A 23,554-nucleotide genomic window follows, 5' to 3' on the forward strand; every position below is an offset into this window, starting at 1 on the left:
ATGATTCAGTTCCCAGCAAAATGGTGGCACAGTGGCTAGCACTGATACCTCGCAGCGCCAGGCACCCGGGTTCAATTCCAGCCTTGGCTGATCCTTTCTCCAAAGTGTCTGCATGGGCTTCTCCTCTGGTGCTCTGGTTTCCTCCCACAGTCCAAAGATGTGGTTAGGTTGATTGGCCAAGCTAAATTTCCCCATAGTGTTCAAAGATGTGCAGCTTAGGACCCGAAGGCTATTTGGCCTCTCAAGCATGCTTCACCATTCAATAAGATCATGGTTGATCTGCTTGAGACCTTTCCTCCATAATCCTAGACTTCCTTGACGATCACAAATCTGTCTAACCCAGCCTCCACTACTCCCTGGGGTGGTGAATTACAAAGCTGAATAACCTCAGAATAAATTCTCACCTCAATAAGAGACCGCTTTTTAAAAAATTGTACCCCCTAGATTCCTCCATTAGGGGAAACATTCTCTCAGCATTTACCCTGTCAAGTTAGAATCTTATACATTTCAATAAGACCACCTTTCATATCTGACCTTTAATGAGTATTGGCCCAACATGCTACTTTTCATCACAAGACAAACCCCTTCATCTCAGGAATCAACCTCGTGAACCATCTCTGAACTGCCTGAAATGCAAGCACATCCCTGCTTAAATGAGGTCAAAAACTGCATGCAATTCTCTGGGCATGGTATCACCAATCCCCCATACAGTTCAACAAGGCTTCCCTACTTTTATACCATTCACCTTGCATTAAAGGCCAACGTTTCTTTTGCCTTCCTAATTACTTGTACCTGCATGCTCACCTTTTGTGATTCACATGCGAGGACACAAATTTTTCTGTGCCATTCAGCCCCATTTTCTCCAATTAAGTAATATTCTTTTCCGATGCTTCACACCAAAATGGACCATCTCGCATTTTCCCATATTATACAAAATATCTATGAAATTTTTGCGCAGTGTCTACATCCCTTTGCAGACTCTTTGCATCCTCTCATAACTTGCTTTCCTACCTATCTTTGGATTGTCAGTAAATTTGGCGACAATACATTTGATTCCTTCATCCAAGTCATTAATATACACTGTAAATAGTTGTGGCCCCAGCAGTGATCCCTATAGCAATCCAATAATTGCAGATTCCTGAACTGAAATTGATCCATTTATCTTGACTCTCCGTTTCCTCGACTCATGCGGACATTTGTACCCATGAGCTTTTACCTTGCATTGTAACCCTTTATGTGGCACCTTCTGGAAATCTAAATACACTGGGTGGGATTTAGCGGGCACATTCGTCGCAGGTGCAAATCCGGTTAAAGCTGCAAAATCTCTGAGAGGGCCACAACAGGAGTTGTGCCAGCAAGATTTCAGAGTGCGATTTTCACCGACAGTGACATGATCAGGTTCATGCCCAGAAAGGGCCTTACCTCACCTGAGTGACATCACAAACCAGGCCCCCTATTTTTCATTGACTAGAGTGCCAGAAGATCTGACCAGAAAACCTGGCTGTATTTCTGGAGAGGAACATATAAGTATTCAGTCAGAAACTGACACGTGCCATTTTTGAGGGAAAATTCCACCCACTAGTGCTACTGGCTTCCCCTTATCCACCATGTCAGTTACATTCTCAAAGAACACTACAACATTTGTCAAATACCATTTCCCTTTCATAAAACCTGTGTTGACTCTGCTTGATTGCATTATGATTTTCTAAATGTCCTACTACTACTTCTTTAATAATGGATTCCAGCAGTTTTCCAAGAACAGATGAGAGGCTAGTTGGTTTATATTTTCCGACTTAATCGCCCATCCTTTCTTGGGTCCTTCCAGAATCTAGGAATTTTGACTACCCACATTTGTGGCACAGTGGTTAGCACTGCTGTCTCACAGCCCCAGAGTCCCAGGTTCAATTCCAGCCTTGGGTGACTGTGGAGTTGCACTTTTTCCCCGTGTCTGCGTGGGTTTCCTCTGGGTGCTCCGGTTTCTTCCCACAATCCAAAGATGTGCAGGTTAGGTGGATTGGCCATGCTAAATTGCCCTTTAAGCATCCAAAGATGTGTGGGTTAGGTGAGGTTGCAAGGGAAAGGGTGGGGGCTGATTTGTTCTCTGTCTCTTGGCGCCAGGCCGCAGCATAATTCTGCACTCACGATGAAATCATCGTCTGAGTCGTAGTCTTCTAGGACCATATCATCATGTTTTGTGTCGGAGCTGGCATTGGGCTCGCGATTTCCAAAGTAGAAATCAAGGTTTGAGTCGTAGCCTTCAAGGACTGTATCATATCTTTGGGCGGTGCTAACTGCTTGTTGCAGGGTTCAGCAGAGGTTACTTTCAGCTACTGGTCGAAGTTCAGGCATTGCGCTGTCGTTCCAGGTGAAAGAATCTTGTTTTGAGGCTTTAAATTTTTTCTTCTTGTTTTGGGACATTTACCCTTTAAGTGGGCGTGGTCTGGTGCCTCTGACGTCATGAAGCTTGTGACATAGCACGTAGGAAGCAATTGCGCATGCGCAGATCGCTGTTCCTTTACTTTGCGCCCTTCTCTCAACTGCACATGTGCGGCACCTTTTCCAAGATGGCCACCAATCAAAATTGTCGTTCGTTGCTCGCCTCCCTCGGCCTCGTGGTTAGTATTGGCGCCTCTTTTACCGTGTTCTATTGGTTTCTTTGTGTTTACCTCACAGTATTGTTCGAACTTGTCCAGGACTGTCTGGAAGTCCCTCTTTTCTTGCCCTCTGGAGTACTTGAAGGTTTTGAAGATTTATTCTACATTTGCACCCGCAATTGTGAGCAGAAGCTCTGTCTTTTCAGCATCGGCCACGTCTTGTAGGTCGGCTGCTACCAGGAAGATCTCAAACCTTTGCCTGAATGCACGCCAGTTTGCACTGAGATTGCCGTGGCATCTGAGCTGCTGTGGAGCCGGAATCTCGATCATCTTGCCTGGTGCTGTTGCTGGTTGTCACGGTTTGCTGAGTTGAAACTATATGGATTTAACCAGTCACTCCTTGGTACCATGTTTTGTTATGCTCTTGACGTAGCATAAGCTGCTTCCTTGATGTACACTCTGACAAAGGAAGGTTCAGATTTGGAGATAGCTTTAACACATTTATTAAACTGTTAACGAATCTCCTGCTTGTATTCGACTCTCCTGTTAATCCTGCTATAGCTACTCAGACTAACTAACCAGTCTGCTACAATCCACGTGGTGGGTGTGATGTGTTTCAATCAACCCTGTCTGCACTTACTAAGTGTCTCCACTGGAAAGAGACTGAGCAAGTGTGCTGTGTCCTTTTATACGGGTTGGTGTAATGCCCCCCTGTGGTAGTGTCACCTCTGGGTGTCTTGAATGCCCATTGGGCGTGTCCTGTCTTACTGGCCTATTGGTTGAATGTCTGTGTGTCATGTCTCTGGTGCTCCCTCTAGTGTTTATCTAGTCTTAGTGTATTTGCATTAACCCCCTGTGTATTTACAGTGATGGATATCACCACAGATCCTCGGTAGGGTGCCCTTTCAGAGGGCCAGTGTAGACTCAATGAGCTGAATGCCTTCTTCTTCACATTTGCTTGCAAGCTATGACATTTTGAAAATTTATTTTTCTCAAGTATGTCCCCCATCCTTTGCAAAAGAGCAGTGATTAGGCCCATTCTCAAAAATGCATCCTTGAAACTATCATTGACAATCTCCCTTTCTTCCACAAATTATTTAAAAATGCAACTCTCCAAGCTGATTTTTGCCTATCGCAGCACTGAAATGGTCACAAACTGTGAATCAAAGTCACAGCAATGGACATCCTCTCTGACGAATAGTGATGATTTTTTTCTCTCGTTCCCGGTCTTAATTTCTTTGCAGTCTTCAACATGGTTTATCACACTGCCAAACCATTCATGAATACCATGTAAGAACTTCATTTTCCCAACCTATCCCAATGTCATTTAAATCATTTTCTGCCCATGAATCTATAAATCTCAGCGTTTAATATACTTAACGACTTAAAGACAACCCTTTAGTGAAGACATTTCTCTTCATCTCAATTCTAAATGACTGACCCCTTTTGCAAATATAGCCCCTCATTCTAGACTTGTTCACATCTACCCAGTATAGTCCTTATTTTTTTGGAGTTGAGGAATTAAAGTCCATTGCCTCGTGGGACAATCCCTTCATCATAGGAATCAACCTAGTAAAGTTTTATTGCACTCTCCTCTCGGGCAATTATATTCTTCCATAGGTTTTCTTGTCTCATTTGTCCTTTGAGGCGAAGATTACCTTGTCCATCATCTGGAGTCATAGAATTATAGAATCCCTACAGTACAGAGAAGAAGGCCATTTAGCCCATCAAGTCTACACCGACCTTCCGAAAGAGCATTCTACCTAGGCCGACTCATTCGCCCCATCCGCGTAACCCCATCTAGCCTTTTTTGTTTTGGACACTAAGGGGCAATATAGCATGGCCAATCACCTAACCTGCACATCTTTGGACTGTGGGAGGAAACCCAGTCACCCAAGGCTGGAATTGAACCCGGGTCTCTGGTGCTGTGAGGCAGCAGTGCTAACCACTGTACCACTATACCGCCCACGTGTTTGGTAATGTACTGCTATGGTCGACCTGTAACCAGAAGGTTCTGCTGCAAATGGGACAGGATACCACAGATGATCGTATTTTGGATGAGTTTCTGGCTAGGGATTTATTTTCTTTGCATTTTCTCTCTGCCTCAGATGGTAGAGTCAAGGATTATAGAGGATAGCCAGGCTGACATTTTTAGTTTGTTGGTTTAATTTCGGCTCAAAGGGGTCAGTGTCCTTTCTTTGGTAAGGAGATCAAAACTGTATACAGTATTGAAGGCGTGTCTGATATCTCTTGTAGCAAGACTTTCTTACTCTTGCACTACATCTTCTATACAATAAAAGGTTTATGTCATATGTCTTTCCAGTTTCTTTAATTACTTAAAATGATCTACATACATCCTTTCACATCCTCTTTGCATCACCTCAGATTACTTTCCCACCTTTGTACAGTCAGCAAACTTGAATACTTTACACTTGATCCCTAAATTATTCATAAACTGTAACTGGCTGAGGCCCAAGCACTGATCCTTGAAGCACTTCACTAATTACAGTCTGCCAGCATGACAATTATGCATTTATTTCTATTTTCGGAGTGTAATTAATTTCACAAGTCCTAAAATAAAAACAGATAATGCTGAAAAAACTCTGCAGGTCTGGCAGCACCTGTGGAGAGAGAGAAACAGAGCTAACGTTTGAGTCCTATGACTCTTCTCAAGCGCTAAAGAATAGTTATATAGACTTGAAGTGTTAACGGAGTTTTTCTCTCTCCACAGATGCTGCCAGACCTGCTGAGTTTTTCCAGCATTTTCTGTTTTTTTACTTTCGATTTCCAGCATCAGCAGAATTTTGCTTTTACTCACGAGTCCTAACTTTGTAAGCTGGGCACCCTGGCAGTGCCAGGCTGGTACTGCCAAGATGGCATTTTTTGCACGGGAGGCCCTGCGTGGGTGTTGGGCACCATTAAAAAGGGGGTCCCGATCTCTCGCTACATTGGAGAGTTACGGCGAGCGGAGCTCCTCAGTGTGCAAAACAGGGCTACATGCAGCCTCGGCCGCACGTTCCCCACCGAGGCCCTTGATACAACATGCTCTACGAGCGTCGGGAAACATGCGGCTTAACAGTCTCGCTATGGGATTTCGTTGCAAATTAGTTGAATCGCGCCACGAGTCTTAGTTTGACTTCATTTTAAGGGCACCGAGAGGAGGGCGAGAAGCTGACAGCATCTGGAATTTTAGTTACAATCGTGAAATTAAAAAGTACTGGAAATGCAATTTAACGGGCAGCACGGTGGCGTAGTGGGTTGGTACTGCAGCCTCACGGCGCCGAGGTCCCAGGTTCGATCCCGGCTCTGGGTCATTGGCCATGTGGAGTTTGCACATTCTCCCCGTGTTTGCGTGGGTTTCGCCCCCACAACCCAAAGATGTGCAGGCTAGGTGGATTGGCTACAATAAATTGGCCCTTAAGGAAAAATGAATTGGGTACTCTAAATTTATTTTTTAAAAAAGGAAATGCAATTTCGGCATCTGTGACCACGGTCACTGCAAGATGCAGGGATGAAGTGGGGCTTGAGTTTGTGATAGAAATCTGAAGTGTGGAAATCTGGGATGGCTCACAGAATAGAGAAGTCAGAATCTAGTAAAGTTCGGGGAGGGGAGGCAAGGAAAATGGCTTTTTAAAAATGTTTTAAAATCCTTCAGACCATCATGTATTCCCTCTACATTGATCCTGCTTGTCAATCCTGATTAGATCCACTTACAGGTCCTTTTGTGTCCGCATATCTACATGACATCATTTCTCCATTAACCAGCTCTTGCTTTAAAGTATTAAGGGTAAATTTCATATTTCCACATTCCTGGATTAGGCCAGAATAATGAATATAAAATCATGGCTCAGGTTTTACAAGCTTATGACATGCTTCTGTTGCTTGCTCCAGGTGCAAAACAAAAGTTATCCTTTAGTGCAATAATGAGTTTGCCAACTTGTAGAGATTTAAGTATAAATTCCCAACATTTCTGCACCAAAATAAATCAAAATGCTAAGCAATTATATGTATGGTTTTCAACTTTATAGTTAACTTTAACAGCACAGAAAGAGGCCCTTCGGTCCATCGTGTCAGTGCCAGTCATCAAGCACCTAACAATTCCAATCCCATTTTGCAGTATTTGGTCACTTTGTATGCAATGGAGTTTCAAGTGCTCACCTAAATGCTTCTTAAACATGTCCCCTGGTGGTGGGGTACTGGAGGGGAAATGTATTTAAATCTTCTCCATAGCTATAAATCAGAATTTCCGAATTATTTGTCAAGAAACACATTCCTGTCATTGAGCTGAACACACAACTCAAGGGGCATGTGGTCATCATGTGATGCCTAAAGGGGCAAGGCTTCGGCAAGTTGGGTGTTCACTGCTAGTCTCTGCATTGACGTCTGTTGGACCATTGCTGCACAAGTGAAAGAAAGCTCCCACTATAGCTACGACCAAGATAGGATTGAACTTTGAACCTCTTTACACAGTCAGCTGCACGTGCCTCCGCTTCACCACTGACCACAAGGATCGGTCCTGTGTTGTACAAGCCACAAGAAAAAGTACCTCCTGTAACTGAGCCTCCATTAGAATGAGTAGCTAATTTTCAAAAATGCGAGCATTAGATTATGAATGCTATATAAGACTTCCGGTGGCGGCATGCAGGTGGAAATCACACGTTGGGGTGGCTCCTGCTCGAGGCTCTGGTTTTTGGAATTTAATGCCTGGTTTCAGGGGCAGTTTTTGAATAAGCTGGTGCAGGAAGGCTTAAGGAAGGTGGGGAATGGCTAAGATCCAGAAAAAAGCCACTGGGAAGAAGGGGGCAAGTGAAAGTTCACCATTGAGTGAGCAGACCAGCTCGGCAGCAGGAAAGATGGCAGAGGTAGGGTCACTGGGTGGGGCTGCGGCATTCACATTGGAAACCATTACCGAGGTGATGGGCGGAGAATTCGAGAGGCAGTTCGCCAAGCACATGGAGGAGATGCTGCGGAAGGAGATGATGGTTGTGATGAAGGAGTGGGTGGAGGAGGCAATGGCCCCAGTGAAGGCGGTGGTGTCAAAGACATTGGCCGAGGTACAGGAGCAAGGAGAGAAGTTGAAGGGGGTGGAGGAAACTCGATCACAGCACCGTGACCAGTTCACCTCAATGGATGAGGAGCAGCAGAGGGTGGTGGAGGCCAACAAAGGACTCAGAGCCAAGGTGGAGGACCTGGAGAACAGGTCGAGGCAGCAGAATTTAATGAATTGTGGGCTTGCTCGAGAGGGTGGCGGGCCAGAGGCGAAGATGTTGGCGGAGTAGTTGGGAGAGTGGGGAAGAACCCTCCCTATACGAGCTGGACAGGGCTCATCGGTTGCTCAGGCCCAAGCCGAATGCAAACGAGCCGCCAAGGGCGGGTATAATTTGTTTCACAAGTTTCATGTTAAGGAGAAGGTCCTGAGTTGGGCGAAGCAAAGGCGTGAAGTGAAGTGGGAAGGAGTTGGTATTCAACTATCCCAGGTCTTGACGGTGGAGCTGGTGAGAAGGTGGTGACCTTAGGACGGGTGGAGCCAGAACTCTACAGTAATGGTGTGAGGTTTGACAGCATTCATGTCAAGAGGGCTAGAATACAAGACCAGGGATGTACTTCTGAGGCTATATAAGGCTCTGGCCAGACTCCATTTGGAGTATTGTGAGCAGCTTTGGGTCCCGTATCTAAGGAAGGATGTGTTGGCCTTGGAAAGGGTCCAGAGGAGATTCACAAGAATGAACAGCTTGTCATATGAGGAAGGGGTTGAGGACTCTGGGTCTGTACTCGTTGGAGTTTAGAAGGATGAAACTTATTGAAACTTACAGGATACTGCGAGGCCTCGATAGAGTGGATGTGCAGAGGATGTTTCCACTTGTAGGAAAAACTAGAACCAGAGGACACAAACACTCAGACTAAAGGGACGATCCTTTTAAACAGAGATGAGGAGGAATTTCTTCAGCCAGAGGGTGGTGAATCTGTGGAACCATTTGCCACAGAAAGCTGTGGAGGCCAAATCACGGAGTGTCTTTAAGACAGAGATAGTTAGGTTCTTGATTAATAACGGGATCAGGGGTTATGGCGAGAAGGCAGGAGAATGGGGATGAGAAAAATATCAGCCATGATTAAATGGCGGAGCAGACTCGATGGGCCGAGCGACCTAATTCTGCTCCTATGTCTTATGGTGGTCTGCCCAGTGAAGCCGAGGGTGGACTATAACTCAAGAGAGATTTCAACTTCGAGATGATGGAGGTGTTTGTGAAGGCCGAAGAACTGGGGTTGAAATGAGAGATGGGACTGGGGTTTGGCTTCGGACTGAGGGGAAGGGCGTCGTGCTCAGCCTTTATTTCTCATCTCAGGTCTTTTATTTGCTTTGTATTTGTGGGGGTAACAGTTGGGTTTTCGGGTTGGTTGATGGGAAAGGGTGGTGTTACCCTTGTTGTTGGCAACAGTTGGGTACAAATAGATTGGGCTCTGGGGGTTATGGTGGTTTTGTGGGGGGTGGCCTTTTGCACTAGTTATGTTTGTTTGTCTTTGTTTTGAGGGACTAGGTCATGGGCTTCCACACTAGCAAGCAAAAGTCGTTGGGACCTGGTCGAACAGGTTTTGATGGGCCTGGGAGGTGTGAAAGGCGGGGGAGGAGATTGATACTGGCAGAGGTATTTCCAAGAGGAAGTGGATGGGGATATTCATGGAGGGGGGCGGTTTCAACGGCAACAAAGGGACAGGGCGGGTCAGACTCAAAGGGCAGGGCCCGGGGTTATGACGATGGTGGATGGGGAGGAGGGGGTGAATAGTGACGTGGAACGTGAGGGGGTTAGGGGGGTGCGGTGAAGAGGTTGAGGGTTTTTACACATTTAAAGAGCTTAAAGGCCGACGTGGTGATGCTGCAGGAGATCCATCCGAGGGTGAAAGGTCAGTGTGGCTTAGGAAGGTTTGGGGGAGTCAGGTTTTCCATGCGGGGTTCGATAGCAGAACTTTGGGGTTGTGGTGGTATGTATTAAGGGTAATAAGGTACACCATGAATGCCGAGGAGCCACTGGAGGACAGATGCTGGATCCCGATTGGATCCGCCGCCTACTGGGCTCCACCCAGATAGGCGGGGTATAAGAACCTGGGTTAATCCCCACAGCTGCATTCTGTGACTGAGCTGCTGGGGAACGAGTCTGAACAAGTCTGCTCAATAAAGCCTCGATTGAAGTTCTTTACGTCTCGCCGCGTGTGTGATCAATGGTGCTACAGGGATAGCAGTATTTGGTGTCCAAAACTGGTGGGTGAGAGGGTGAGGTTTCCGATGGAGAAAGTGGTGGCGGACTGAGGGACAGGTACAAGATAGTTAGAGGGGAGGTTGGTGGCACTGGCGACTTATATGGCCCCAACTGGGATGATGTGGGGTTTGTGAAGAGGGTGCTGGCTGCCATACTGGATTTGGATACCCACAAGTTAATAGTGGGGTGGAATTGGAATATGGTGCAGGAGCCGAAGGTGGATAGGGCTCAGCCTGACTCGCTGGCCCAGTCAGCGGGGACGAAGGTGCTGGCTGGGCTCACGAGAGAATCATAGAATTTACAGTGCAGAAGGAGGCTATTCGGCCCGACGAGCCTGCACTGGGTCTTGGAAAGAGCACTCTACCCAAGCCCACACCTCTACCCTATCCCCATAACCCAGTAACCCCACCTAACCTTATTTTTTGGACACCAAGGGGAATTTAGCATGGCCAATCCACCTAACCTGCACATCTTTCGACTGTGGGAGGAAATCGGAGCACCCGGAGGAAACCCACGCAGACGCTTGGAGAACGCGCAGGCTCCGCACAGACAGTGACCCAAGCCAGGAATCGAACCTGGGACCCTGGAGCTGTGAAGCAGTTGTGCCAACCACTGCGTTACAGTACCCCTCACACCTCCCAGAACTCTTGGGAGGTTCTTGCCCCTGAGGGAATGGGAGTATTCGTTTTTCTCCGCAGTACATATAGTGTACTGGAGGATAGACTTTTTCATGGTGGGGTAGGCACTATTGGCTAGAGCATATGTTGGCTGGCCAGCTCCGGCGGGAGGCAGTGGCAAGGGAGATAGTTCAGGTGCAGGATAAGATGGGGAAGTTGGTGGTGGTCCTGGAGCAGATCAATAAAGTATTTGAAGAGTTTTATGAGAAGCTACATAGGTCAGAACCATCACGGGAGCAGCGAGGGTTGAGGAGGTTCCTGGGTGGGTTGGGGGAAGAGGATAGAGCAGGCTTGGAGAGGCCAGTGGGGGAGGAGGTGAAGGAGGCAATTGGGAGGATGCAGGCATGGAAGGCGGCGGGGCCCGATGGGTTCCCAGTTGAATTCTATAAAGTAATTTAAACGTAAGCTAGCGCCGCTGACAGCGGGAATGTTTGAGAATGTGATAGACAGGGGTGTCTTGCCACAGACAATGGGGCAGTCTTCGATTTAGTTGCTAAAGAAGGATAAGAACCCAGTGGAGTGTGGGTTGCTTGCGCCCATATCCCTACTGAATGTAGATGCCAAGATATTGGCAAAGGTTTTGGCGGTAAGGCTGGAGGGATATCTCCCGTAGGTGATTGGGGAGGATGATACAGGGTTCGTGAAGGGAAGATAGCTGTTCTCGAACATGAGGTTGTTGAACGCATTCCGGTTTCTGGCGGAGGGAAAGGAGATGGAGATGGTGGTAGCACGGGCACAGAGAAGACATTTGATCAGGTAGAGTGAGGTTACTTGATGGTGGTATTGGAAAGATTTGGAATTGGGCCGAGGTTCTTGGCATGGGTACGGCTGTTGTACAAGGACCCGATGGCGAGCGTTCGCACCAACAGTATGAATTTGGGGCACTTTGCTCTTCACCGGGGCACGAGGCAGGGGTGCCCTATGTCCCCCCCCATCTTCTTTTCCTCCCCCTCCGTTGTTTGCAGTGGCTTCCGAGCCCTTGGCCAGCGCACTAAGGAGCTCGGGGCTGTGGAAGGGGACAATAAGGGGGGGGGGCGGGCGTGGAGCATCGGGTATTCTTATACGCTGATGATATGTTATCGTACATCTCGGAACCGAGCACGTTGGTGGGGAGTATAATGGAGCTGCTTCTTCAGGGGGGTGGACAAATTGATCTTCTTGTTCTGCTGCCAGACCTGCTGAGCTTTTCCAGCATTTTCTCTTTCGTTTCAGATTCCAACATCCGTAGCAATTTGCTTTTATCCCGTGATCTTCTTGTTTATCTAGGCGGGGGGGTGGGGAGATTCTGGAGGAGGACAGGGTATCCATGGAGGGGATTAAAGTGAAGTTGGAGGAGGAGCAGGAGGGGGGGGGGAATGGAAGAGGGATTGTGTTGTGGTGAGAGGTGCTGAGGAGGTTAAATGCCTCAACCTCATGCACGAGGTTGAGGCTGATACAGTTGAAAGTCGTGCATAGGCCACACCTCACAAAATTGAAGATGAGCCGGCTGTTTGAGAGGGTGGAGAATGCCTGAGTGATGTGGGAGGGGCCCAGCAAACCATGTTCATATGTGCTGGTCCTGCCCGAAGCTGGGAAGGCTTTGGAGGCTTTGTGTATTTAGCACAATTGTGGGGGTCTTGCACATTGATGTGAAGCCCAGTCCCCAAGAAGCCATTTCTATAATATAATAATAATCTTTATTGTCACAAGTAGGCTTACATTAACACTGCTGCCACATTCTGGCGCCTGTTCGGGTACACAGAGGGAGAATTCAATGTCCAATTCACCTAACAGCACGTCTTTCGGGAAACCAGAGCACTGAGGAAATCCACGCAGACACAGGGAGAACGTGCAGACTCCACACAGAGAGTGAATCGAATCTGGGACCCTGGAGCTGTGAAGCAACAATGCTAACCACTGTGCTACCGTGCTACCCACCTTGGGGTTTCGGACCGGCCCGAGTTGCAGGTCGGTGTGGGAGCAGATGTTTTGGCCTTCGCCTCTGCTGATCACTCATAGATGGGTCCTGCTGGGGGTGGAGGTCAGTCTCTCCGTCCTGTACCTTGGCATGGCAGGGATCCTGCTAGAGATTTTGACCCTGGAGAAGGTGGCGTTTGAGCTGAGGGGGGGGGTCGAAGCAATGGTTCTACAATTCTTAGGGCTTGTCTATTATATACTTTCAGGAGTTGGTTGCCGTTGACTGTTGGGGGGTGGGGGAACTGTTTTCATTTTTATATTGTTGGGGTTTCTTGGTTTATGTTTCTCTTCTGTACGGTGAAAATGAAGAAAACATCGTGAATATACTTTAAAAAATGAATGTTCATATAATAGCACTAGGGACACAATTTCAAGTGCAAGCATAAATATACTAAAAAGATTACTAAGCTTTCCCCCAAATCTGGCAATTGCCAAATGCATTCAAATCTGTTTTGCACTAAAATAAATCAGATTTGAATGCATTAGTTGTATGAAAATATGTAACCTTGAGGCATATCCCTCTTTGGCTCCCAAAGTTTTTTTTTTAATTATAAAAAAGGACAATGGGAAACGAAGAATACAAGGAAGTCTTAAAAAAATTTACTTGAGATTTTGTTGCTCAAGAATACCAGGTCTAAGTCTGCATTCCATAATATCCTATTCTTGCTAATTCACGTCTTTCACATTTTTCACAAAATTAACTTTGTATATTTACATGTGCTGCAGTTACTTAGTCATATGCAAAACATTGGCGGTTTCCTTTTCTTGTGCTTGAGATAATATCTCTAAATTGGAAAAGGGCCAACTTCAATGGGGTGAGCGGGGATCTAGCCAGTGCCAAATAGAACCAAAGACTGACAGAAAAAATTATATCAGAACAATGGGGTGATTTCCAAGAAGAGTTTCAGATACAGGCCAAGTACATTCCAACAAAGCTGAGGGGAGAAAAGAAGGGGAAAATCAGACTGACCAAGAGAATAGGAGCAGATCAGTAGTTAATATAAAAGGGAACCCAAAAGTCTTCTGTGGGCATGTAAATTGTAAATGGGTAGAGAGAGGCAGGGCAAGAAAGGAATAAAGAGGGTGATTCTTGCTCAGCTATACTACATATAACAAACAGTCTGTGAAGTTAAGGTGCAGTGCAAGGCTAAAATTCTTCATTTAAAAAAAAAATATATATTTATTAAAGTTTTTTAACACAATTTTTCTCCCTTACAAATAACCCCCGCCCCCCCCCTAGTCACAAAAAAAACGAGAAATCGCGCAGAGCAAGATATATACATGGCAAAATGATATATTTACACAGCTTTGTACACTGGCCCTCACCCGTACGTGCCAGTTTCCCCAACCCTTCATGTTATCTCTTGCTCATCCACCCTCCCAGGCAGTCCCCCCCTTTCCCCCCCCCCCCCAGGACTTCCCCTCCACACACCCCCCCAAAGGTTGCTGCTGCTGCTGACCGACCTTCCTCTAACACTCCGCAAGATAGTCTAGAAACGGTTGCCACCGCCTGTAAAACCCCTGCGCAGACCCTCTCAAGGCGAACTTAATCCTCTCCAACTTTATGAACCCAGCCATATCATTTATCCAGGCCTCCAGGCTGGGGGGCTTCGCCTCCTTCCACATTAGCAAGATCCTTCGCCGGGCTACTAGGGACGCAAAGGCCAGAATGCCGGCCTCTTTCGCCTCCTACACTCCCGGTTCGTCCACTACTCCAAATATTGCTAGCCCCCAGCTTGGCTTGACCCGGACTTTCACCACCTGAGATATTGCTCCCGCCACTCCTCTCCAGAACCCCTCCAGTGCCGGGCATGACCAAAACATATGGACATGGTTCGCCGGGCTCCCTGAGCACCTTCCACATCTGTCGTCTACCCCAAGAACCTACTCAACCTCGCCCCCGTCAAGTGCGCTCTGTGGACCACCTTAAATTGTATCAGGCTGAGCCTGGCACACGAGGAGGAGGAATTAACTCTACCTAAGGCATCAGCCCACAGATCTTCCTTGATCTCCTCCCCCAGCTCCTCCTCCCATTTACCCTTCAACTCTTCTACCAGCGCTTCCCCCTCTTCTTTCAACTCCTGGTGTATTTCCGACACCTTGCCCTCCCCGACCCTTACACCCAAGATCACCGTATCTTGAACTTCTTGTGCCGGGAGCAACGGGAATTCCCCCACCTGTCGTCTCACAAAAGCCCTCACCTGCATATATCTAAAGGCATTTCCCGGGGGTAATTCGAACTTCTCCTCCAGTGCCCCTAGGCTCGCAAACGTCCCGTCGATGAACAGGTCCCCCATTCTTCCAATCTCCGCCCGATGCCAGCTCTGGAACCCCCCGTCCATCTTCCCCGGAACAGACCGGTGGTTACCCCTGATCGGGGACCACACCGATGCTCCCATTGCACCCCGGTGCCGTCTCCACTGGCCCTAGATCCTTAGCGTTGCCGCCACCACCGGGCTCGTGGTATACTTTGTCGGCGAGAGCGGCAGCGGTGCCGTAACCAATGCCCCCAGGCTCGTTCCTTTACAGATCGCCATCTCCATCCTCTTCCATGCCGCCCCCTTTCCCTCCATAACCCACTTGCGGATCATCACCACATTTGCTGCCCAGTAGTAGCTCGCCAGGTTTGGCAGCGCCAACCCTCCTCCGTCCCTACTGCGTTCCAGGAACCCTCTCCTTACTCTCGGGGTCTTATTCGCCCACACAAACCCCATAATACTCCTGCCTACTCTCTTAAAAAAGGCCTTAGTGATCACGCTAGGAAGGCACTGAAACACAAACAGAAACCTCGGAAGGACCACCATTTTGACCGACTGCACTCTACCTGCCAGCGAGAGCGGTAACATGTCCCATCTTTTGAAATCCTCCTCCATTTGCTCCACCAACCTTGTCAGATTCAGTTTATGTAGGGTCCCCCAACTCCTGGCTATCTGGATCCCCAGATACCAAAAGCTCCCCTGCGCCCTCCTCAGCAGTAGGTCCCCTATCCCTCTTTCTGTAATACAAAGAGCTTACTCTTCCCTACATTGAGCTGATAGCCCAAAAACTCCCCAAACTCCCTTAGAGTCTGCATGACCTCCACCATCCCCTCCATTGGATCCGCCACGTACAGCAACAGGTCAGCCGCATATAGCGACACCCGATGCTCTTCTCCCCCTCGGACCACCCCCCTCCATTGATTAGACTCCCTCAATGACATGGCCAATGGTTCAATTGCCAATGCGAACAACAGGGGGGACAGGGGGCACCCCTGCCTCGTCCGTCGGTAGTCGAAAGTACTCTGACCTCCGCCGGTTTGTCACTACACTCGCCATCGGGGCTCTGTAAAGGAGCTTAACCCAATTGATAAACCCTATCCCGAACCCAAACCTACGCAGCACCTCCCAGAGGTACTCCCATTCTACTCGGTCAAAGGTCTTCTCCGCGTCCATAGCTGCCACTATCTCCGCCTCTCCCTCCTCCGATGGCATCATTATCACGTTTAAGAGCTGCCGCACATTGGTGTTTAGTTGCCTGCCCTTTACAAATCCCGTCTGGTCCTCGTGGATTACCCTCGGGACACAGTCCTCGATCCTCGTGGCCAGCACTTTTGCCAGCAACTTTGCATCCACATTGAGGAGCGAGATCGGCCTGTACGATCCACATTGCAGTGGGTCCTTGTCCCGCTTTAGGATCAAATAAATTGTTGCTTCCGACATTGTTGGGGGCAGGGTCCCCTCCTCTCTTGCCTCATTAAAGGTCCTCACCAGTAGCGGGGCCAACAGGTCTGCGTACTTCCTGTAGAGCTCCACCGGGAATCCGTCCGGTCCCAGGGCCTTCCCCGCCTGCATGCTCCCCAAACCCTTGCTCAGCTCCTCCAACCCAATTGGTGCCCCCAAACCAGCCACCTCTTGCTCCTCCACCCTCGGGAATCTCAGCTGATCTAGGAATCGTCTCATCCCCTCTTCCCCCTCTGGGGGCTGGGATCTGTACAGCTCTTCATAAAAGGCCTTGAATACCTAGTTTATTTTTGTCGCACTCCGAACCGTGGCTCCCCTTCCATCTTTGACTCCCCCTATTTCCCTCGCTGCCATCCTCTTACGGAGCTGGTGTGCCAGCATCCGACTAGCCTTTTCCCCATACTCGTAGGTCGCCCCCTGCGCTTTCTTCCACTGTGCCTCCGCTTTCCCTGTGGTCAACAGGTCAAACTCCGTCTGGAGCCGTCGTCTTTCCCCAAGTAATCTTTCCTCCGGGGCCTCTGCGTATCTCCTGTCCACTCTCAATCTCCCCCACTAACCTCTCCCTTTCCATACCCTCGGTCTTCTCCCTATGAACCCTAATGGAAATTAGCTCTCCCCTGATCACTGCCTTCAACGCCTTCCATACCACCCCCACCCGCACCTCCCCGTTGTCGTTGGCCTCCAAGTACCTTTCGATACACCCCCTCACCTTCCCACACACCACCTCGTCCGCCAGCAGTTCCACATCCAGCCGCCACAACGGGCGTTGGTCCCTCTCCTCTCCCAGCTCCAGTTCCACCCAGTGCGGGGCATGGTCCGAAACGGCTATAGCCGAATACTCCGTCCCCTCCACCCTCGGGATGAGCGCCCTAGCCAGAACAAAGAAATCTATCCGGGAGTATGCTTTGTGTACATGGGAGAAGAAAGAAAATTCCCTGGCCTGCGGCCTTGCAAACCGCCATGGGTCCACTCCCCCCATCTGATCCATAAACCCCCCCCCCCCCCCCCCCCCCCCAAGTACCTTGGCCGCCGCCAGCCTCTTTCCAGTCCTTGATTTGGAGCGGTCCAGTGCTGGATCCAACACTGTATTGAAGTCCCCTCCCATTATCAGGCCTCCTATCTCCAGGTCCGGAATGCCCCCCAACATGCGCTTCATGAATCCTGCATCATCCCAGTTCGGGGCGTATACGTTTACCAACACCACCCACGTCCCTTGCAGCCGACCGCTCACCATTACATATCGCCCTCCATTGTCCGCTACAATAGTCTTGGCCTCAAATGACACCCACTTTCCCACCAATATTGCCACCCCTCTATTCTTCGCGTCCAGTCCCGAGTGGGATACCTGTCCTACCCATCCCTTTCTTAGCCTGACCTGGTCCGCCACCTTGAGGTGTGTCTCTTGGAGCATGGCCACGTCCGCCTTCAGTCCCTTTAAGTGCGCGAATACTCGAGCCCTCTTCACTGGCCCATTCAGGCCCCTCACATTCCACGTTATCAGCCGGATTGGAGGGGCTCGCACCCCCCCCCCCCCCCCCCCACGTCCCACCGACTAGCCATCTCCTTTTCTGGGCCAGTCCCGTGTCCACGCCTCCCTCACCCTCCAGTCCCCCAGAGGGGGGACCCCCGTCCCGACCACTTCTTTTGTGTCCCATTCCCTTTCGGCCAGTGCAGCAGCAGCCCTTTCCCACCCCACCCCCTCTCCTCCCCCCCGCTAGACCCGTCTAGCTTTTTTGCTCCCCCCATGTCACTCCCGTAAGTCAGCTGACGCCTGCTAACCCCGGCTTCCCCCGCTGTCCCATTGACCTCCCCGCGTGGGAGTCTCCCAATCCATACGCATTCCTTCGTTCCCCTTCCCGCCTTTCCAAAGCCCGCTCCGCCCCCTCTGGCGCAGCTCCTGTCGCGGCCTTGTCTCTCCCCCAGCCCATGTAACATTTCCTGCGCGTGATTGACCCCCTATATACACCAACCATCACACATCAAACCCCAAAACATCCCCCCCACCCTCACAAACCCTCAGTTAGAGTCCAACTTTCCGGCTTGTACAAAGGTCTACGCCTCTTCAGGCGTTTTGAAGTAATAGTGTTGGCCCTTGTATGTGACCCACAGTCGCGCTGGCTGCAGCATTCCGAATTTCACTTCTTTCCGGTACAACGCCGCTTTGGCCCGGTTGAAACCCGCTCTCTGCTTTGCAACCTCCGTGCTCCAGTCCGGGTATATTCTGATCCCTGCATTGTCCCACTTACTGCTCCGCTCCTTCTTGGCCCATCTCAGGACCCACTCTCTGTCCGTGAACCGGTGGAACCTCACCACCATCGCCCTTGGCGGCTCATTTGCCTGGGGCTTCTTCGCCAGCGCCCGATGTGCCCCGTCCGACTCCAGCGGCCTCGAAGGGGCCTTCGTGCCCATCATCGCCTCGAGCATCGTGCTCGCGTATGCCCCGGCATCAGCCCCCTCCACTCCCTCAGGGAGACCCAGGATTCGCAGATTCTTTCTCCTCGACCTGTTCTCCAGGTCTTCGAGTCTTCCCGCCCACCTCTTGTGTAGCGCCTCGTTCTGCTCCACTCTCACCGCCAGGCCCACAAGCTCGTCCTCATTCTGACTGACTCTTTTCTGTACCTCCTGGATCTTAGCTTTGTGGGCCTTCTGGGTGATCCAGAGTCCTTCAATTGCCGAAAGCATAGGCGCCAACATCTCCTTGCGCATCTCCTCACGCTGCTCCTCGAAGCAGCGCTTGATGAACTCTTGCAGCTCCCCTTTGTCCCTGGCCGCCGCCATTTTGTTTTCTTTCCCTCGCTTCTCCCGTTGCTCCAGTGCCACTCCTTTGGCCGTTACACTTCTGGTCCGTTTCATAGAAGTTGGAGGGGGACCTCTCTCTTCCCTTCCCCACCGGCTGTGTCAAAAAAAAAAAAAAAAAAAAGTTACGTTGGGGCTCCTCTAACGAGCCCGAAAGTCTGTGGTAGCGGGAGCTGCCGAATCATGCGGCTTAGCTCCGCATAGCCGCAACTGAAAGTCGAGAGGGAATCCTTTTGGCAGTGTTCGCTTCACCAGTCTGCCCCAAAAAGTCTATGGAAACTCCTGAAAAAGGTCTGAGAGTCCGTTCCAGACGGGAGCTGCCGAATGCGCGACCGACTCCTCCATGGCCGCCACCGGAAGCCTCGTCCCCGCTTCTTCAATGGCCTTGGTAGATCTTTTCACAGTTGTTCCCTCTGCTGCTAGAATTCACCTTTGATAGAGTCACGTCAGATTGCAGCTTTAAGCTTGCCCTTCCCCCGCCTGCATGCTGGAAGAGGCCTTTGTCCATTCCTGCAGCTCAAGCCAAATCTTTTACTGTTTCTGCTGGGTCTGGTAGCCAAAAGACATCCCATTCCTGGGGGACACTGTCAGGGGAATGTTGCAGTCTTCTTCCCACACCGGGAAATGTCAAACAAATGCCGTGGGGGCCCTGTAAAAGAGCCCAAAAGTCCGTTCCAAGCGGGAGCTACCGAATATGCGACCTAGCTCTGCATAGCCGCACCCGGAAGTCGCTAAAATACTTCATGAGTACTTTGTATCAGTAAGAGGAGGATGTTGACAAAATATCAGAAATGGAGATGAATGGGGATAAAATTGATAGAACGTTCTGGAAAGGGTGGATGCATCACCTGGTCTGGTTGGCTTGCATCCTGTATTGTTAAGCAAAGTGGTAATGGAGGTAGTGGGAAGGTTTGCAATGATCCTCCAATCTCCCCTAGATATAGGAGAGATGCTGGAGGATTGTTCATGAGCAAATGTGACCTGTTTGTTCAAGAAAGAATGCAAAGCCATCCCTAGTAACAGAAGGCGAGGTTCTGGGCGAGGTTTTAGAATCAATCATCAAGGACTTGGAAGAGGTTTTGTTAATTAAGGAAAGCTGGAAAGGATTCGTAAAAGGTTGATATTGTTTGACTAATCTAATTGCCAAAGTAACAGAAGCTTGGTATAAAGGGACATTTTTTAATTCTTTCATGGGATGTGGGCTTTTCTGGCAAGGCCAACATTGGCTACCCAACACTAATTGCCTTTGAACTGGGTGCTTGCTCAGCTATTTCAAAGGGCAGTTAAGAGTCAATCACATTGCTAGGAGTCTGGAGTCATATGTAGACCAGATCAGCTATGGGTGGTAGATTTTCTTCTCTCGAGGACATTAGTGAACCAGGTGAGTTATGACAATCGACAATGGTTTCATGGTCACCATTACGGAGACTGGCTTTCAATTCCAAATGTATTCATGGAATTTAAACTGTGCCAGCTGCCATGCTGGGAATTGAACCCATGTCCTCAGAACATTAACCTATGCCTCTGGATTACCAGTCCAGTGAAATTACCACTATGCCAGTCTCAATGTGGTGAACATTATCTATATGGATTTTAAGAAAGTGTTTGACAAAGCATCACAAAAAGGACTGTTTTTTGGATAAATTGGCTTAAGAACAGAAAACAGCGAGTTGTTGTAAATGGTTGCTTTTCAGGCTGGAGGATAGTCTTCCACCAGTGCAAGGACCACTGCTTTTATATAACATACATATATGCAGAAATAAAAAAATAACTTGGATATGGGAACAGAGTAAAATTTCAAAATTTGTAGGTATGGCATCCAAAGAAAGATAATATCAATGGATTGCAACAGCACATAGATAGGCTAGTCAAATGGGGAAACATGTAATAGAAGGAATTTAAAACAGAGAACTGTGAGGTGATGCAAATGCACAGAAGGGATAGGAACTTGGGAATCAAACTATTTTAGATTCATTATGCAATGAGAAAGGGTTAATTAATAATCCTGCTGTAAAGGAGCGTTTGGGTAATAGTGACCATAGAATTTCACATTAAGTTTGAATGTGATATCGTACATTCTGAAACAAGGGAAACTATGAAGGTATGAGGGTCAAGTTGGCTATAGTGGATTGGGAAAACACTGAAAGATGTGATGGCTATTATTTAAAACCAAGTATTCTCTGTTCTGCAACAGATATATATTCCTCTAAGGCACAAAGACCCAATGGGAAACTGTGAATCAACAATGCCTAACAAAGATGTAAAGATTACATTAGACCAAAGGAAGTGACTTATGAGGATGCCTGGAAAGGTGGTAAGCTTGAGGCTTGGGTGCAATTTAAAATGCAGCAAATGATGACCAAGACACAGATAAAAAGGGAAAATATAGTACGAATACAAGCTCAGGAGAAACATAAAAAGAGTACTGTAAAAGCCTCTTTAGGGATGTGAAAAGGAAAAGATTATCTAGGACAAATGTGGCCCCATTACAGCTGGAGACAGGAGAATTTATAATGGAGAACAGGGAATTTATAATGGAGAACAGGGAAATGGCAGAGGAACTGAACAATTACGGTGTGTCTGGCTTCACAGAAGATGATATAGAAAATCTAGAAATACTAGGCATCCAAGAGGTCTTGTGAAACTGAGGCACTGTAATAAATTATTAGTAAAGAGATGCTACTTGAAAAGTTAATTGGATTGAAAGTTGATAAATCCTCTTGATCAGATGAACTACGCCCTAGAGTGCTGAAGGAGGCGGCTATGGAGGTAGTGGATGCATTGGCGGTTCTATAGATTCTGGAAAGGTTCCTGCAGACTGGAAAGTAGCAAATGTAATCCCACTATTTAAGGAAAGGAGGGAGAACTGGAATGGAAAACTGGACTTAGTTTGACATCCATAGTCGGGAAAATGTTAGAATCTATTATAAAGGATGTGGTAACTGGATACCTAAAGTAATGGTAAACTTGGCAGAGCCAACATGGATTTATGAAAGGAAAATAAGGTTTGATAAACCTGTTGGGAGTTTTTTTGAGGCTGTTCCTGGTAGCACAGAGTAAAGGAAAACCAATAGATGCGGTGTATTTGGATTTTCAGAAGGCTTTTGAAAAGGTCCCCCACAGGTTAGTAAACAAATTTGGAACACATAGGATTGAGCGTAATATATTAGTATGGATTAACAGAGAGAAAACAGAGTAGGAATAAACTGGTCATTCTCAGAATGGCATTACTAGTGGGGCACTGCAAGGATCAGCACAAGGGCCAACTGTTCACAATCTGTATACATAATTTAGATGTGTGGATCAATTGTAATGTTTCCAAATTTGCTGATCACATAAAACTAGGTGGGAATGCAAGTTATGAGGAGGATGCAAGGAAACTTCAAGAGCACTTAGACAAGCTAAGTGAATGGGCAAGAACATAGCAGATGAAATATGTGAGTAAGTTACAAAGTTATCCACTTTTGTAGAAAAAGCAGAAAGACAGAATATTTCTTAAAAGAGGGGGATTGGGAAGTGTTTGTGTCCAAAGGGACCTGTGTGTCCTTGTTCATGAGTCATTAAAACTAGCATGAAGGTGCAACAATCAATAAAGGGAGGCGTTGGTATTTATTGCAAGGGGATTTGAGTACAGAAGTACATTCTAGAATTGAACAGAACTTTGGTGAGACTGCACCTGGAGTAATTGTATAATTTTGGTCTCCTTCTCCAAGGAAGGATATACTTGCCATGGAGGAAGTGCAATGGAGGTTCACCAGATTAACAGATTCCCTGGGTTCCCACACCCTCTCTCTAAACGTTGGAAAGCCCAAGGGACTGATCATCGACTTCAGGAAGCGTAGCACAACACACACGCCCATCTGCATCAATGGCTCCGAAGTGGAAATGGTCGATAGCTTTAAGTTCCTGGGGGTCACCATCACCAACAGTCTGTCCTGGTCCACTCACGTTGATGCAATAGCCAGAAAGCCCAACAATGTCTACAGAAGCTAAAGAAATTTGGCATGTCTGCATCGACTCTCATACTTCTACAGATGTGCGATAGAGAGCATCCTATTTGGCTGGATCACAGCCTGGTATAGCAACTGCTTGGTCCAAGATCACAAGAAACTGCAGTGTGGTGAACTCAGCCCAACGCATCACGCAAGCTTGCCACCCCCACATTGATTCTATATACATCTCCCGCTGCCTCAGGAAGGCATTTTCAGAGACCCCTCCCATCCAGGATTGCCTTCTTCCAGACCCTTCCATCAGGCAGAAAGTACAGAAGTCTGAAGACCCGCACATCCAGACGTAGGAACTGCTTCTTCCCCACAGCTACAAGACTCAATGACTCCCCCTCGAACTGATCTGTTCCCTGTAAGAACACTATTCACGACACCTTATGTTGCTCTTGCTCATGTATTTGCTTTGTTTGGCCCCTTGTTCCGCACTGTAACCAATTCCTATTTGTCGATGTACCATTTGTCAATGTTCTCTGTTGATTATTCTTTTGTCTACTATGTACATACTGTGTACGTTCCCTCGGCCGCAGAAAGGTACTTTTCACTGAACTCCGG

At 48.2% G+C, this 23,554-nt stretch overlaps 1 protein-coding gene across 2 annotated transcripts in view; it reads right to left on the reverse strand.

The window, feature by feature from the left end:
- The window catches only part of ell2 (elongation factor for RNA polymerase II 2), a 227,121-nt gene that overhangs the window by 34,846 nt on the left and 168,721 nt on the right, over positions 1-23,554 (reverse strand). The window lies entirely within an intron of this gene.

This window comes from Scyliorhinus torazame, chromosome 9, assembly GCF_047496885.1.
Source record: "Scyliorhinus torazame isolate Kashiwa2021f chromosome 9, sScyTor2.1, whole genome shotgun sequence".
NCBI classification, from domain to species: Eukaryota; Metazoa; Chordata; class Chondrichthyes; order Carcharhiniformes; family Scyliorhinidae; genus Scyliorhinus; species Scyliorhinus torazame.